This window comes from Bradysia coprophila, assembly GCF_014529535.1.
Source record: "Bradysia coprophila strain Holo2 chromosome X unlocalized genomic scaffold, BU_Bcop_v1 contig_473, whole genome shotgun sequence".
NCBI lineage: Eukaryota > Metazoa > Arthropoda > Insecta > Diptera > Sciaridae > Bradysia > Bradysia coprophila.
In genome coordinates, this window is record NW_023503340.1 from 402,040 (window position 1) to 420,560 (window position 18,521).

Genomic DNA, 18,521 nt, shown 5'->3' on the forward strand with positions numbered 1-18,521 from the left:
TGCCCCGATCCACTACATTGCGTGGGAATTTCAGAATATCTATTCTGATGGATTACCGACTCTGCCAGGCTGTGACCATGTTCACGGTAGTCATGGTATGGAAACCGCCCAACGGATGCATCGCCGTGACTGCCCGATGTATGGTTCTGAAAATAATCGTTTTGACGGTAATCCTGGGTTCCACAACATTTAATTTTTGACTCGAAAGACAATATAATTTCACTTGCCTCGTTTAGAGTCCGCCATTCTTCGATCTGAGAGAAATTATATTGATGGCAATCCTGAACCGGTTGCAGCAGTTGATATGAGGGCAGTGCGCGGTTGCCATCATTTTGACGATAGTCATGGTGTGGAAACTGGCCGGTGGATGCGTATCCATGACTGCCCGATGTATGGTTCTGAAAATATTCGTTTTGACGGTAATCCTGAGTTCCACAACATTAATTTTTGACTCGAATGACGATATAATTTCACTTGCCTCGTTTAGAGTCCGCCATTGTTCGATCTGAGAGAAATTATATTGATGGCAATCCTGAACCGGTTGCAGCAGTTGATATGAGGCTGTGCGCGGTTGCCATCATTTTGACGATAGTCCTGGTGTGGAAACTGGCCGGTGGATGCGTATCCATGACTGCCCGATGTATGGTTCTGAAAATATTCGTTTGACGGTAATCCTGCGTTCCACAACATTAATTTTTGACTCGAATGACGATATAATTTCACTTGCCTCGTTTAGAGTCCGCCATTGTTCGATCTGAGAGAAATTATATTGATGGCAATCATGAACCGGTGGTTGCGATTGAAAATTTGGCCAAGAGCCTTCGGAATGAATATTTGTCCAGTTTCGAATCATATCCCATACTCGATGGATGGAAATTGTGCAATGGTCGAGGACGAGTAACTGCCGTTGTTCATCCATTGCCCCGATTCACTACATTGCATGGGGATTTGAGTTGATGTAATCTGATCGTTTTTTTTGCATTCTGATTGGTGCCAATTTGATTAACATTGAACACTAATGTACACAAATTATCGAAATAAAAAAGTATCACGAAAGAGCACACCAATTTTATCTGACCGTATCGATAGCCACACTTCATACTTGAAAACCGGGTTGCTTGGTTGAATTAAATGAATCTGTCATCGTCAAAAAAAGCACTGATATTCATACGACGTTTTCAGCTTAAGAGATTAAACAAAATTATTGATAGGTGTCTTGAATATTATTTACGTTTTCCCGCAGTAATAGTCAATCCTGGCTGCTATTACTAGTGTTTATTATTTGTGCACATACATACAACACAATACTGCCAACGTAAAAATCTCAAAAGTAAATTCAAAGGTACGGCGCAGCCGGAACGAAAAGATATATTTAGAAAATGCATCAAGTTTGTAGGTAGCGCAACAACTTTCTGCATTATCTAGGAAATTTGAACTTCGTGATGTAGCGACTGTTTTAAGCAATGGTATTTACATACCCATCGGTCAGTTTATTATAGATACATTCAATGATTTGACTATACCCTCATAACATATTATTTGCTGATCAATTCAGGTTAGCAATGTTTATACTTTAAAATGATAAAGAGCGTTAACAATGCGTAGGTTTCACGTTTTGTATTTTTATGAATGGTTGTGAGTTATATTATAACAACTCACCATTTCCTATCGACATGCGAAATTATCACTGTATGTGAATGTTAAAATAATTAGTGATGGTATAAGTTTTAAGTATTTCAGAAACTGAGATAGTAGAAAGGGTGCTTCGTTTTGCCACGGACGTACTGTTATTTACGTGATTAGGCAATAATAAATGAATATTTTGAATGATTTTCATTTCCGTAACACTTAAAAAATTAGTTTTCTTCGAGAGAGCTGAATGAACTTCCGACGAATGTTTGATAAATCTGTTTATGGTTCATTCTTGATCTCTAACACAAACAGTGAATATCTTGAAAATTCACGAAAGTTCGCGAATAAGAAAATAAATAATATTCAAATCATCATAATGTCTTATTTCTAATTCAAAGAGCCGCCTTAGTAGAAACCTCATCTAAAAATAATAATATGAGATTGTTGATCGAAGTCACTGTAGCATGAATAAAACGTAAATGTCATACGCCGCACAGGGCAAATTTTCACTCGCTAATATTAAAAGTGTGTCTACAAAAAAACGAAGTTTTTTATTTACAATGGAAGGAGACTCTATCACCTCCGTTTCGGTTTTGTTACCAATTTGTATGGAATGGAATGAGGATATGTTCCTTTCAATTTTAAAAAATATCGTGGCCCGTACAAAATTTGAAGATAATTACCTCTGTGGATTAAAGGCGGGGATGACGACAGATCAGCTAAATATTGTCGACGAAATATCAGACAATTGGAGAATGCAAAATTCCAGAGGTCAACGCATCTGGCAGTCGAAACTGATTGGCTTTTGGTGTTCGAAAAATTACCCTCTAATTGGAAAGAAACTTTCGGCGAAGGGTGGGAAGCTCCCAAAGAAAATACGTGACATCAAATGGCAGAGTTGTTAAAGCAGATGACGTGGACACTATCCTTTTCACAAAAATGCGACTTCGGATCGTAAAATTAAGTTGCAGTGCCAGTACAACGGATCGATTGAAATGTTTTGTGAAGGCCCCCAGTTTGATTGACGTTTGCGATCCGATTCAGTTGTCGAAGAAAATGAGATCCTTTACTATTCGAGATGGACATCTGCATGTTTGCTGGAAAGCACTACAACTCGGAGAATTCTCCGTAAATGATGCTGTGAGTTTTCTTTAACGTCTTCCTTTTTTTGTGTTTGATTGTCTTGATTACTCGAGTATATAACTTGGGTATAAACTGGAGGAACAGTGAGTTTATATGCACATTATTCAAGGTGTAACAATTCTAGCGCCCTGGGCCATAAATTACTGGGATGTAATTTAATGATCGCCGGCGAGAGACTTTCTATTTCTCACTTCTCAGCCTCGTGACATTTGAGAAGAGATTAAAAATGATCGAGAGCGATAAAATTTAGGGATTGTCTACTTTCTGACTTCTCAGCGCCTTCATTTATACGGCCATGTTTCTCATAAAAAGAAAAAATACAGAACAAAGACTAGAAAGGGCCATAAGCTATGTGACTTATTTTGGCTGAACTCAAGATTTTCCAGTAGAATGAGATATCAAGAAAATGTTTCTTTACATGTTTCAAGCCATGATCTTAAAATTATCTCGACAATAATGCCGGATATTCGGATGATATACATAAATCTCAGTATGAGAAACACCAAATCTCTATATTTTTCCTAAAAGGATGAAGGATACATGTAAGTTCTAAAATTATCTCAATTAAGTCTTGAGATGAATAAGGATGAATTGAGCTGAGCTAAAATAGTTCCCATCATAGTCTGTTGTTTCTGTAATAGTCTAGTCACTACGTAAGATATTTTTACAGGTTTCATTGTCGAATTCACCAGAGAGCCGAAGCGAAGAAATTGATAATACAATGGATCATGACGACGATCTCACTGTTGATGATGGGACAGTAAGTCAAATGTTTCTAATGACAATGCAGCCATTTAAATTATCGATGAAGTCTATGCGGTTGCCCTTACATTATGTTTTGCAATTAGAAAATTACTTCCACTTGATGAAGTTACTAAAAAAATTAGTTTGGCGACCTCTTAAGCATTAAACCGCATTATGTGTCATGTCTTATCAAGAGATGCATTGCTAGTATTCGGGTAATATGTGGCCACTACATATACACCGCAAATTTGGCCAACACCCAAAATCATGAAAAGCAATTCTCGTTGATCTCGTCGCCTGCTCAGTAAACTATCAATGAATAATTACAGGTTATCCGCCAAAACGATCACGAGTAGACTACGTCGTAACTGGTGACTCAAGCGCTTGTAAGTAGTATTTAAAGAAAACGTTGTTCTCATACTTCAATTATAGTCTTAGGGGCCATTCACATACGGCGCACGCTAAAAATGACGAATTTTAGACCCCTCCACCTGCACCCAAAAATGTATGAAACGCACGCTTTCGTCTAAACCTCCTTCCCCTTAACAGCGTGCGCACTTTATGAATGACCCCTTTTCTCATCAAAAAATTAATCCATTCGACTTGTTTATATCCTATCCTATGTTAGCAAGTTCGTGTGAAATGATGACGGAAATACGGGACAACGTGAGACTTTTAACAAATTGGCTCGACCTCCAATTTTGACGTAATGCTTGAACTGAAAAAGAAAGAAGTAGAAGTTGCCGCAGCCGCAATGTATCGCTGTTCGAAATGACCGAGAAAATGAAACACTACAAACAGAATTAGAAGGAGCACGCCAAGCACTGTTAGATGTGAAGAAGCATTTGGAGACAGTGGAAAGAACAAAAGCTGAAGTTCTACAAAACATCGCGAAATTAGAGGATGATGCTACGAGTAAACAAAAAGAAGTCGAAGATCTGGTCGCTGAGAAGAAGATATTAACAGAAGCTGAAAAAATGAAAGTGAGCGCATTTCTAAACTGGAAACTGATGTGATCGGATGGACCGTGTATGCTGCGAGTAAAGAAGAGGAACGAAGACGATGGTTGCCGAAAAGGGAGATTGGAAGAAGCGGAAAGAATAAAAATGGACCGAATTACTAAATGGAGGCTGATCTTAATGTGGGACCGTTTATGCAGCTAGTAAGAGAAGAAAGTTGGAGCGCGATGTTGCGAAAAGAAAGGATTCGAAGAAGTGGAAAAAATGCAAATCCTGATGGGGAGCATTAAAAGCAATTACTAATTCTTCACAGGTAATCAAAAGCGCCGATTCTTGAAATATTCGATTTTAACAATTTGTGTTCCCTCGAGATGGTAGAAGTAGTAAAGTTTGAGTTTGAAAACGGTCGAATCAATATCTTAGTAAAGACTTTAATAGAAAGTCAATAGAAAGAATTATTTAAAAAATCGAAGAGAACAAATGTTCGTTTTGTTTAGTTACCTTTTCGGAAGTTTCATTGAACTTTTGAAGCATCTGGTGGCTGGCTGATAATGCTTCACTTTCCATGTGTCTTGCCATTTATGAACAACTTTTGGACAAAATGGACAACATCAGATTTCTTCGCTGACCTGGTCGGAGGTTTTCTATATAATGTCAGCGGATGTCGCATCCTAATTGGTCTTTAGGTTTCATAGCACTGTAGCGCCCAGTGAATACGCACAACTACTATCTGGGACCTAAAAATTTTCAAAATAACCACATTCAGAAAGAACGAGAACTTTCTGCATGACTAATTCGTATCAGCAATCAAAAAATACAAAATTGTTCGCCAATGTCATAACAGCAGCAAAGACTTCATCAGTGCCATTTTCGTGTCAATTTTATTTATAATTTTGAATATCGGTTGTCGTTGGGAAACATACTTTTACATTCCCATAACTGAAGCAGAAGCTCTTGGAAAATTTATAGTAAGTTACGGTCCGAGGTTCCAAATTTTTATTTGACGATGGGGACGTTAATAGCCGACCCGAAGAGGAGGGATGTATTCCCACTCGTCAAAACAAAATTATGAACCTCGTACTTAAATGCGAAAAATGTACTCAAAAAAAGACGCAGAAGCCGTAAAATAACAAAGCCCGGAATTAATGGTTAAACAAACAGATTGCAAACGATTGCTTTTCATTTAATTCGTAGTAATTATCGTTTCGATACGTAATGTTACAAATGTGATTTAAATTGAAATACCCCATGTAGTTGAACGAGGTCTATACATTGACATATAAATCATGTCACTGTTCATTTGACCTTATTTGACAATCTTAGGTCTGTGCAGTCTTAAAAGTCTGCCGATTTTTTTTTACTCCATTTGTTAGTTGAAATGAGATAATCCAAACTTGTCCAGAACGGTAATGTAGTTACTTCAGTTGACAACAATATCAATAACAATAAAATACAAAAATGATTGGCAATTTATAAGACACACGTATTGTATTCGGTTGTGTTGTAGACTATGCAGAAAATAGAGCTTTATGTGATTCAAAAATGTTCGATATCTAGGGCGAACGAAAATCAAGTTTTGTTCTATTGGACAATTGGTTCATATAGAATAAACATTGAGATTGTATTGCAAAAAAACAATTGGATTGCAAGACAATCTCAAATTTTTACGGATTTCTTCACTTCATTTTTCTATCGAAAAATTGTCATCTTGATAATTATGGATTGACGCGACACCGATTCGGTTCAATGACACACTGTCTTTGTTGTTTGTAAAAATGATTTCATTCGAATCCAAACAGGATTTAAAACACCAAGGACAACCTAATGTCCCGCATCAGTGAATCATTACTAAATTTGAAGTTGTCTCGGGCCCGTAAAAATCTTAACGGCTAGACAATGGAATTACCTGCTGATCGACTAGATGACGCAGTGACTGTTCGATTTCATACTGCATTTACCGGTGAATAAAATTTCCTGGCTTGATACTTGTATTTTGCTGAAAAGTTAATGATGATTATCGCAAGACGATACCGCTCCAGTATTTTTTTCAACAATTTTTTGCCTACCATTAACAGATGCAGCTGTGAGGGTACTATTGTTCATTTGTTGTTGCTTATAATCGATCGGACGGAAACTTGCGTGCACGGTGGACGCAATAGCTGCCATTGCGTTATCGATCCATTGCCCGCGATCCCACTACACTTGCGTGGGAATTTCAGAATACTATCGTGATGGATTAGCCGAACTTCTGCAGGCTGGTGACATGTTACGGTAGTCTGGTATGGAAACCGCCCACGGATGCATCGCCGTGACTGCCCGATGTATGGTTCTTGAATATAATCGTTTTGACGGTAATCCTTGGGTTCCACAACATTTATTTTGAACTCGAAAGACCAATAAATATTAAATTTTTTTCCAAACTTTGCGCGTCGTTTAGAGTCCGCATTCTTTCGATGCTGAGAGAAATTATAATTGATGGCAATCCTGACCCGGTTGCGCAGTTTGATATGAGGGCAGTGCGCGTTGCCAAATATTTTGTACGATAGTCATGGTGTGGAAATCTGGCCGGTGGATGGCGTATCATGACTGCCCGATGTATGGTTCTGAAAATATTCGTTTTGACGGTAACCTGAGTTACACAACATGTAAATTTTTGACTCGATGAAAAAACGGATATAATTCACTTGCCTCGTTGTAGAGTCCGCATTGTTCGATCTGAGAGAATTATATTGATGGCAATCCTGAATCCGGTTTGCAGCAGTGATATGAGGGCTGTGCGCGGGTTTGGCCATCATTTTGACGATAGTCCCTGGTTGTGGAAACTGGGCCGGTTGGATGCGTATCCATTGACTGCCGATGTATTCTGATATTCGTTTTGACGGTAATCTGCGTTCCACAACATTATTTTTGCTGCGAATGACGATATGAATTTTACTTGCCTCGTTTATGATGTCCGCATTGTTTCGATCTGAGAGAAATTATATGTGGCAAAAATTTATATGAACCGGTGGTTGCGAATTGAAAATTTGGCCAAGTAGCCTTCGGAATGAATATTTTCCGTTTCGAATGAAATATGCCCCATACTCGATGGATGGAAATTGGTGGCAAGTGTCGAGGACTGATAAACTGCCGTTGTTCATCCATTGCCCCGATTCACTACATTGCATGGGGATTTGAGTGATGTAATCTGATGTTTTTTGCATTCTGATTGGTGCCAATTTGATTAACATTGAATCACTTAATGTACACAATTAATCGAACTAAAAAAGTAATCAGGGGGGGGGGGGGGGGGGGGGCGAAAGAGGCACATACCAATTTATCTGACCGTATCGATAGCGCACACTTCATACTTTGAAACCGGTTGCTTGTTGAATTTAAATGAATCTGTCAATCGCAAAAAAGGCAGCTTGATATCATAACGTTTTCACTTAAGAGATTAAACAAAAATTATTGATAGGTGTCTTGAATAATTTACTTTCGCGCAGTAATATTCTCAATCCTGCTGCTATTTACTAGTGTTATTATTTGGGTGCACGATACATAACAACACAATACTGGCCAACGTAAAAATGCTCAGTAAATTCAAAGGTACGGCGCAGCCGAACGAAAAGATATATTAGGAAATGCATCAGTTGTAGGTACGCATACAACTCTGGCATTAATCTAAGAAATTTGAACTTTCGTGATGTACGACTGTTTTTAAGCAATGGTATTTACATACCCATCGGTCAGTTTATTATAGATTACATTCAATGATTTGAGTCTATACCTCATACATATTTATTTGCTGATCAATTCAGGTTAGGGCATGTTTATACTTTAATGATAAGAGCGTTAACAATGGCGTAGGTTTCACGTTTGTATTTTTTATGAATGGTTGTGATTATATTTAACAACTCACGCAATTTCCTATCGACATAGCGAAAAATTTATCACTGTTATGAATGTTTAAAATTAATTAGTGATGGTATAAGTTTAAGATTTTAGAAACCTGAGTAGTAGATAAGGGTGCTTCGTTTGCTCAAGGACGTACTGTTTATTACGTGATAGGTCATCATAAATGATATTTGTATGATTTTCATTTCCGTAACACTTAAAAAAACAATTAGTTTCTTTCGAGAGAGCTGAATGAACTTCCGACGAATGTTTGATAAATCTGTTTATGGTTCATTCTTGATCTCTTAACACAAACAGTGATATTTGAAATTCACGAAAGTTCGCGAATTAAGAAAATAAATAATATTCAAATCATCATAATGTCTTATGTCTATATTCCAAAGAGCCGGCCATTAGTAGAAACCTCATCTAAAAAATAATAATATGAGATTGTGATCGAAGGCACTGTAGCATGAATAAAACGTAAATGTCATACGCCGCAGCAGGGCAAATTTTCACTCGCTAATATAAAATGGTGTCACAAAAAAACGAAGTTTTTTATAATTTACATGGAAGGAGACTCTATTCACCTCCGTTTCGGTTTTGTTACCGAATTGTGATTGGAATGGATTGGTAAATATCTTTTTTGGAAGGCAATCCGAACAAAAATTGTTAAGTGGGGAGACTCCAGCCGCTTCCGATGTGAAATGAGTAGTTCGAGCACTCAGCGATGTTTGCTTTCAGTAACACTGGAACCGTTCGTTCTTTTTTCACGAACCTTCATTCGCTGTACTGGGTTGCAATTTGTTTTGAATGTTCTGGGAGGGTCGACAAAAGCTCTGCACTTGTATCGTCGTTTATCATCTCCTTACGCGCAAAGTCTTCGTCCAAAATATTTTCCGTATCTCCAACACGTCTTCTGTTGAAGATAATTATAGATGCCATAACGAGTTCGTTCAAACGTTTCCAACTATCGAAATTGTACGATTGTGACAACTCGTTGTAATATGCAGTTCGTTCTGCTTCGAGGTATTGCGCAAGTCGTTTCACATCGTCCGACGACGGTAGAATCACTGTCCTTTGCCGTGCCATCCGGCTCTGGGTTTCATTGACCATCTTGTTGATCGAAATGTGCATGTCAGAGTTCATTACCGTCAAAAAATCTCGGGTAGTGCGCTGATTCTCCTGATCGTCTTGTTTAATGTATTCCACAATAAGCATTTCACAGATCTGTCTAATAGCGGTAACGGCACTGGATGCAGTGGCTGGTGCAACGAATTCGTTGCGCACTTCGTCAACACGGGCAACGGTTCTGATTGCCTCCACCACTCGATCGTAATATTTTGGCACGAGAAAGCGTGCTAATTCGGTGACTTCTGGCTCGATAATTTTCAACGCACTCAAAACCCGTCCGATCAGTCTCATTCGATTTTTGATCATTTTCCTATGTCTTGGTTTACTGTATTTCAATGTCAATTTGTTGCCATACACTATGGCGAGCCAATCAAATCTAACACCACGAACAATATCGTCGTTGTGACAATTATCGAATACGGCCTGTAAAGCCGGACATGCGTTTTCGCGGTATCGCCGCTCCACTGAAGACGTCAACGCTGGTAGTACACGCTCTCCCTTTGTTCTTTCATCTTCGATAGGTTTCTGTGGGCACTTGTTCTTAATGTGGAAATGAATTCCGGACTTAGCGTACGAACCGAAGCAATAAGGACAGGTTTTTTGATCGACAGCTTTCGATTGTGTTTTGGGTTCGATCTCCGACTAGGAATGAGTTCCTTTTTGTTCAATGCAGCGTTTTTATTGAAATTATCCTGACCAATTTTGCGCAAAGAATCTTGTATGGCTCGACGCTCTTTTGAACCTGTAAACGTAGAAAGGTAAAACCCAATTTGAGAATTCAGACTTGTCTACTAGCATAACTTTGGATACGAGATTCACCAACGCAATGCAAGCAAAAGTGGTACTTTACGAAACTCTAGTAATATCACAAATACAAATACAAATATCACTGTAAAAAACAGTTTTAGATAAAATAGAACTCTATTAAACAGTTGTCGACTATGATCACTTTTACGTGGAGTACGTTGAATGTAGACCGAAACTGGTTTTTTGGGAATAAGTGTGATGAACACAGCGACGTCCGAAAGTGGACAAATGAGCAAAACAGTGTAAATTTTACAAGTCACAAAACGTATTAGGCAACATACCGTTGAACTTAAAGTAGATACGCACTTCAAACATTAGTGGTACTCTTAATAGACAACTGACATCTGTCGAAAATGATCACTTTTGCGACTATACTACGTTACTGTGATTAACCAATCGTCGTCTCACATAAGAACTGAATGATCGGAAAATTTTATGGAAAAATGTTTCGGAAAGACATCAAAGTTGAGAAATATCACGTTTGATGAAACGTTCGAGATGTAAATAGCACCTATAAATGTGTTTCACGCAATAATCGAGGAAATTTCATTTGAATGACTAACTCAAAGATCCGCGGATTTAAAGAAATCAAAATTATCGAGATTTGTATGTGAAACAACTAAGGTGAAGCAACCAACACATGGTTCATATTATTCTGTTAGAATGCAACTGTTGTGATTTGAGCCGAAGAATAGTTCAAAACTATCGATGGACAAAACTATAAAATTTATTAGGGTAAAAATAATATCCAAAGCACAATATGAGGGGAGTTATGCACTAACCATGTTTAAATGACATTTTATAAATGAAAAAAAAAATGGCTAGTGCATAACACATCCCATATATCAAAGGTGTACTTTGCTAATGTCTGGCGTGTTAATCTAACCTAGGGGCCATACATAAAGTACGAAAGTTTGTGCTCACCGATGGGGTAGGGAAGAGTTCCGAAAAAGCGTACAAGTGGAGAGGGGTTACGCACCTCGTTTTTATGTGATTTAAATTTTATGTCAACTTAAAATCAAATTGATGGTTTAAACCGTTAAAATGCGCAATGAAAGTAAAAATTAGCATTTTGGAATGAAACCTAACAATTTACCTAACAACGGTAAAATATCTAATCGTATAAATTGAAAATGTCGAGAGCTTTTTTCGTATGAAACAAATCGTATACGGGTTATAAAGGTCTGAGGCAAATCCTGATGGGGAGCATTAAAAGCATTACTAAATTCTTCCACAGGTAAATCAAAAGCGCCGATTCTTGAATATTCGATTTTAAAATTTGTGTCCCTCAGATGGTCGAAGTAGTAAGTTTTAGTTTGAAAACGGGTCCATCAATATTTAGTAAAGACTTTAATAGAAAGTCAATAGAAAAATTATTTAAAAATTCGAAGAGAACAAATGTTCGTTTTGTTTAGTTACCTTTCGGAAGTTTCATGAACTTTTGAACATCGGGCTGCTGATAATGCTTCACTTCCATGTGTCTTGCCAATTTATGAACAACTTTTGACAAAATGGACAACACAATTTCTTCGCTGACTGGTCGGATGTTTTCATATACATGTCACGGATGTCGCATCCTAATTGGTCTTTAGGTTTCATAGCCACTGTAGCGCCAGTGAATGCACACTACTATCTGGGACCTAAAAATTTTCAAATAACCACATTCAGAAAGAACCGAGAACTTTCCTGCATGACTAATTCGTATCACAATCAAAAATATCAAATTAGTCGCCATGTCATAACAGCAGTCAAAGACTTCACAGTGCCATTTTCGTGTCAATTTTATTTATATTTGAATATCGGTGTTCGTTGGGAAAACATACTTTTACATTCCCATAACACTGAACAGAACTCTTGGAAAATTTATTAGTACATTACGTCCGAGGTTCCAAATTTTTATTTGACGAGTGGGGACGTTATGACCGACCCGAAGAGGAGGGATGTATTCCCACTCGTCAAAACAAAATTATGAACCTCGTACTTAAATGCGAAAAATGTACTCAAAAAAAGACCAGAAGCACGTAAAATAACAAAACCCGGAAATTAATGGTTAAACAACAGATTGCAACAGAATACTCTTTTCATTTAATTCGTAAGTAATTACGTTTCGATACGTAATGTTACAAATGTGACTTTAAACTTGAATACCCCATGTAGTTGAACGGGTCTATACATTGACATATAAATCATGTCACTTTCATTTGACCTATTTGACATCTAGGTCTGTGCAGTCTTAAAGTCTGCCGATTTTTTTTTACTCCATTTCTTAGTTGAAATGACGAAATCAAACTTTGTCCAGACCGGTAAGAGTTACTTCAGTTGACACAATATCAATAACAATAAAATACAAAAATGATTGCATTTATAAGACACACGTATTGTAATTCGGTTGTGTTTGTAGACTATGCAGAAATGAGCTTATGTGATTCAAAAATTGTTCGATATCTAGCGAACGAAAATTCAAGTTTTGTTCTATTGGACAATTGGTTCATATTAGAATAAACATTGAAGATTGTATTGCAAAAAAAACAATTGGATTGCAAGACAATCTCAACATTTTTACGATTTCTTCACTTCATTTTTCCTACGAAAAATTGTCATCTTGATAATTAATGATTGACCGACACCGATTCGGTTCAATGACACACTGTCTTTTGTTGTTGTAAAAATGATTTCATTCGAATCCAAACAGGATTTAAAACACCAAGGACAACCTAATGTCCGCCATCAGTGATCATTACTAAATTTTGAAATTGTCTCGGGCCCGTAAAAATGCTTAACGCTAACAATGGAATTACCTCTGATCGACTAGATGACGCAGTGACTTTCGATTTCGATACTGATTTACCGGTTGATAAATAATTTTCGCTTGATACTGTATTTTGCTGAAAGTTATGATTGATTATGCAAGACGATACCCTCCATATTTTTTCAACAATTTTTTGCCTACCATTAACAGATTGCAGCTTGAGGTACGTATTGTCATTTTGTTGTTGCTTATAATCGATGGACGGAACTTGTGCAACGGTGGACCAATAGCTGCCATTGCCGTTATCGATCCATTGCCCCGATCCACTACATTGCGTGGGAATTTCAGAATATCTATTCTGATGGATTACCGACTCTGCCAGGCTGTGACCATGTTCACGGTAGTCATGGTATGGAAACCGCCCAACGGATGCATCGCCGTGACTGCCCGATGTATGGTTCTGAAAATAATCGTTTTGACGGTAATCCTGGGTTCCACAACATTTAATTTTTGACTCGAAAGACAATATTAATTTTCACTTGCCTCGTTTAGAGTCCGCCATTCTTCGATCTGAGAGAAATTATATTGATGGCAATCCTGAACCGGTTGCAGCAGTTGATATGAGGGCAGTGCGCGGTTGCCATCATTTTGACGATAGTCATGGTGTGGAAACTGGCCGGTGGATGCGTATCCATGACTGCCCGATGTATGGTTCTGAAAAATATTCGTTTTGACGGTAATCCTGAGTTCACAACATTAATTTTTGACTCGAATGACGATATAATTTCACTTGCCTCGTTTAGAGTCCGCCATTGTTCGATCTGAGAGAAATTATATTGATGGCAATCCTGAACCGGTTGCAGCAGTTGATATGAGGCTGTGCGCGGTTGCCATCATTTTGACGATAGTCCTGGTGTGGAAAACTGGCCGTGGATGCGTATCCATGACTGCCCGATGTATGGTTCTGAAAATATTCGTTTTGACGGTAATCCTGCGTTCCACAACATTAATTTTTGACTCGAATGACGATATAATTTCACCTTGCCTCGTTTAGAGTCCGCCATTGTTCGATCTGAGAGAAATTATATTGATGGCAATCATGAACCGGTGGTTGCGAATTGGAAAATTTGGCCAAGAGCCTTCGGAATGAATATTTGTCCAGTTTCGAATCATATCCCCATACTCGATGGATGGAAATTGTGCAATGTCGAGGACGAGTAACTGCCGTTGTTCATCCATTGCCCCGATTCACTACATTGCATGGGATTTGAGTTGATGTAATCTGATCGTTTTTTGCAATTCTGATTGGTGCCAATTGATTAACATTGAACACTAATGTACACAAATTATCGAAATAAAAAAAGTATCACGAAAGAGCACACCAATTTTATCTGAACCGTATCGATAGCCACACTCATACTTGAAAACCGGGTTGCTTGGTTGAATTAAATGAATCTGTCAATCGTCAAAAAAGCACTGATATCATACGACTTTTCAGCTTAAGAGATTAAACAAAATTATTGATAGGTGTCTTGAATATTATTACGTTTCCCGCAGTAATAGTCAATCCTGGCTGCTATTACTAGTGTTATTATTGTGCACATACATACAACACAATACTGCCAACGTAAAAATCTCAAAGTAAATTCAAAGGTACGGCGCAGCCGGAACGAAAAGATATATTTAGAAAATGCATCAAGTTTGTAGGTAGCGCAACAACTTCTGCATTATCTAGGAAATTTGAACTTCGTGATGTAGCGACTGTTTTAAGCAATGGTATTTACATACCCATCGGTCAGTTTATTATAGATACATTCCAATGATTTGACTATACCCTCATAACATATTATTTGCTGATCAATTCAGGTTAGCAATGTTTATACTTTAAAATGATAAAGAGCGTTAACAATGCGTAGGTTTCAACGTTGTATTTTTTATGAATGGTTGTGATTATATTATAACAACTCACCATTTCCTATCGACATGCGAAATTATCACTGTATGAATGTTAAAATAAATTAGTGATGTATAAGTTTTAAGTATTTCAGAACCTGAATAGTAGAAAGGGTGCTTCGTTTTGCCACGGGACGTACTGTTATTTACGTGATTAGGCAATAATAAATGAATATTTTGAATGATTTTCATTTCCGTAACACTTAAAAACAATTAGTTTTCTTCGAGAGAGCTGAATGAACTTCCGACGAATGTTTGATAAATCTGTTTATGGTTCATTCTTGATCTCTAACACAAACAGTGAATAATCTTGAAAATTCACGAAAGTTCGCGAATAAGAAAAAAATAATATTCAAATCATCATAATGTCTTATTTCTAATTCAAAGAGCCGCCTTAGTAGAAACCTCATCTAAAAATAATAATATGAGATTGTTGATCGAAGTCACTGTAGCATGAATAAAACGTAAATGTCATACGCCGCACAGGGCAAATTTTCACTCGCTAATATTAAAAGTGTGTCTACAAAAAAACGAAGTTTTATAATTTACAATGGAAGAGACTCTATCACCTCCGTTTCGGTTTTGTTACCAATTTGTATGGAATGGAATGAGGATATGTCCTTTCAATTTTAAAAAATATCGTGGCCCGTACAAAATTTGAAGATAATTACCTCTGTGGATTAAAGGCGGGGATGACGACAGATCAGCAAATATTGTCGACGAAATATCAGACAATTGGAGAATGCAAAATTCCCAGAGGTCAACGCATCTGGCAGTCGAAACTGATTGCTTTTGGTGTTCGAAAAATTACCCTCTAATTGGAAAGAAACTTTCGGCGAAGGTGGGAAGCTCCCCAAAGAAAATACGTGACATCAAATGGCAGAGTGTTAAAGGCAGATACGTGGACACTATCCTTTTCACAAAAATGCGACTTCGGATCGTAAAATTAAGTTGCAGTGCCAGTACAACGGATCGATTGAAATGTTTTGTGAAGGCCCCCAGTTTGATTGACGTTTGCGATCCGATTCAGTTGTCGAAGAAAATGAGATCCTTTACTATTCGAGATGGACATCTGCATGTTTGCTGGAAAGCACTACAACTCGGAGAATTCTCCGTAAATGATGCTGTGAGTTTTCTTTAACGTCTTCCTTTTTTGTGTTTGATTGTCTTGATTACTCGAGTATATAACTTGGGTATAAACTGGAGGAACAGTGAGTTTATATGCACATTATTCAAGGTGTAACAATTCTAGCGCCCTGGGCCATAAATTACTGGGATGTAATTTAATGATCGCCGGCGAGAGACTTTCTATTTCTCACTTCTCAGCCCTCGTGACATTTGAGAAGAGATTAAAAATGATCGAGAGCGATAAAATTTAGGGATTGTCTACTTTCTGACTTCTCAGCGCCTTCATTTATACGGCCATGTTTCTCATAAAAAGAAAAAATACAGAACAAAGACTAGAAAGGGCCATAAGCTATGTGACTTATTTTGGCTGAACTCAAGATTTTCCAGTAGAATGAGATATCAAGAAAAATGTTTCTTTACATGTTTCAAGCCATGATCTTAAAATTATCTCGACAATAATGCCGGATATTCGGATGATATACATAAATCTCAGTATGAGAAACACCAAATCTCTATATTTTTCCTAAAAGGATGAAGGATACATGTAAGTTCTAAAATTATCTCAATTAAGTCTTGAGATGAATAAGGATGAATTGAGCTGAGCTAAAATAGTTCCCATCATAGTCTGTTGTTTCTGTAATAGTCTAGTCACTACGTAAGATATTTTTACAGGTTTCATTGTCGAATTCACCAGAGAGCCGAAGCGAAGAAATTGATAATACAATGGATCATGACGACGATCTCACTGTTGATGATGGGAACAGTAAGTCAAATGTTTCTAATGACAATGCAGCCATTTAAATTATCGATGAAAGTCTATGCGGTTGCCCTTACATTATGTTTTGCAATTAGAAAATTACTTCCACTTGATGAAGTTACTAAAAAAATTAGTTTGGCGACCTCTTAAGCATTAAACCGCATTATGTGTCATGTCTTATCAAGAGATGCATTGCTAGTATTCGGGTAATATGTGGCCACTACATATACACCGCAAATTTGGCCAACACCCAAAATCATGAAAAGCAATTCTCGTTGATCTCGTCGCCTGCTCAGTAAACTATCAATGAATAATTACAGGTTATCCGCCAAAACGATCACGAGTAGACTACGTCGTAACTGGTGACTCAAGCGCTTGTAAGTAGTATTTAAAAGAAAACGTTGTTCTCATACTTCAATTATAGTCTTAGGGGGCCATTCACATACGGCGCACGCTAAAAATGACGAATTTTAGACCCCCTCCACCTGCACCCAAAAATGTATGAAACGCACGCTTTCGTCTAAACCTCCTTCCCCCTTAACAGCGTGCGCACTTTATGAATGACCCCTTTTCTCATCAAAAATTAATCCATTCGACTTGTTTATATCCTATCCTATGTTAGCAAGTTCGTGTGAAATGATGACGGAAATACGGGACAACGTGAGACTTTTAACAAATTGGCTCGACCCATCCAATTTTGACGTAATGCTTGAACTGAAAAAGAAAGAAGTAGAAGTTGCCGCAGCCAATGTATCGCTGTTCGAAATGACCGAGAAGAATGAAACACTACAAACAGAATTAGAAGGAGCACGCCAAGCACTGTTAGATGTGAAGAAGCATTTGGAGACAGTGGAAAGAACAAAAGCTGAAGTTCTACAAAACATCGCGAAATTAGAGGATGATGCTACGAGTAAACAAAAAGAAGTCGAAGATCTGGTCGCTGAGAAGAAGATATTAACAGAAGCTGAAAAAATGAAAGTGGAGCGCATTTCTAAACTGGAAACTGATGTGATCGGATGGACCGTGTATGCTGCGAGTAAAGAAGAGGAACTGAAGACGATGGTTGCCGAAAAGGAGAGATTGGAAGAAGCGGAAAGAATAAAAATGGACCGAATTACTAAATTGGAGGCTGATCTTAATGTGTGGACCGTTTATGCAGCTAGTAAGGAAAGAGAAGTTGGAGCGCTGGTTGCCGAAAAGAAAGGATTCGAAGAAGTGGAAAAAATGAAGGTGGAACATATTGCCAAATTGGAGGCTGATTTGAGCGGATCGGCACTTTGGTTTGCGAGTAAGGAAGAGGAAATAAAAGCGCTGGTTGTCGAAAAGAAAATTTTGAAAATTCACTGAAAGAGGCAGACGGAAAACTTATAGCTGCGTCCGTGAACTACAAGCAGCTAGAACAAGAATTTATCTCGTTTAAAAGAAAAATAGTAACCATCGTACCGGACCTACAACGTCAGATCTTAGAATTGGAAAACAATCTGGCCAAAAATGAGGAACAACAAACCATCGAAAACCGAGCCATTACCGAATCTGAGAACCGAGACATTGCCGAACGTGAGAGCCGCGACATTGCTGAACGTGAAGGTCGAGACATTGCCGAACGTGAGGGCCGAGATATTGTTGAAAGTGGAATCAT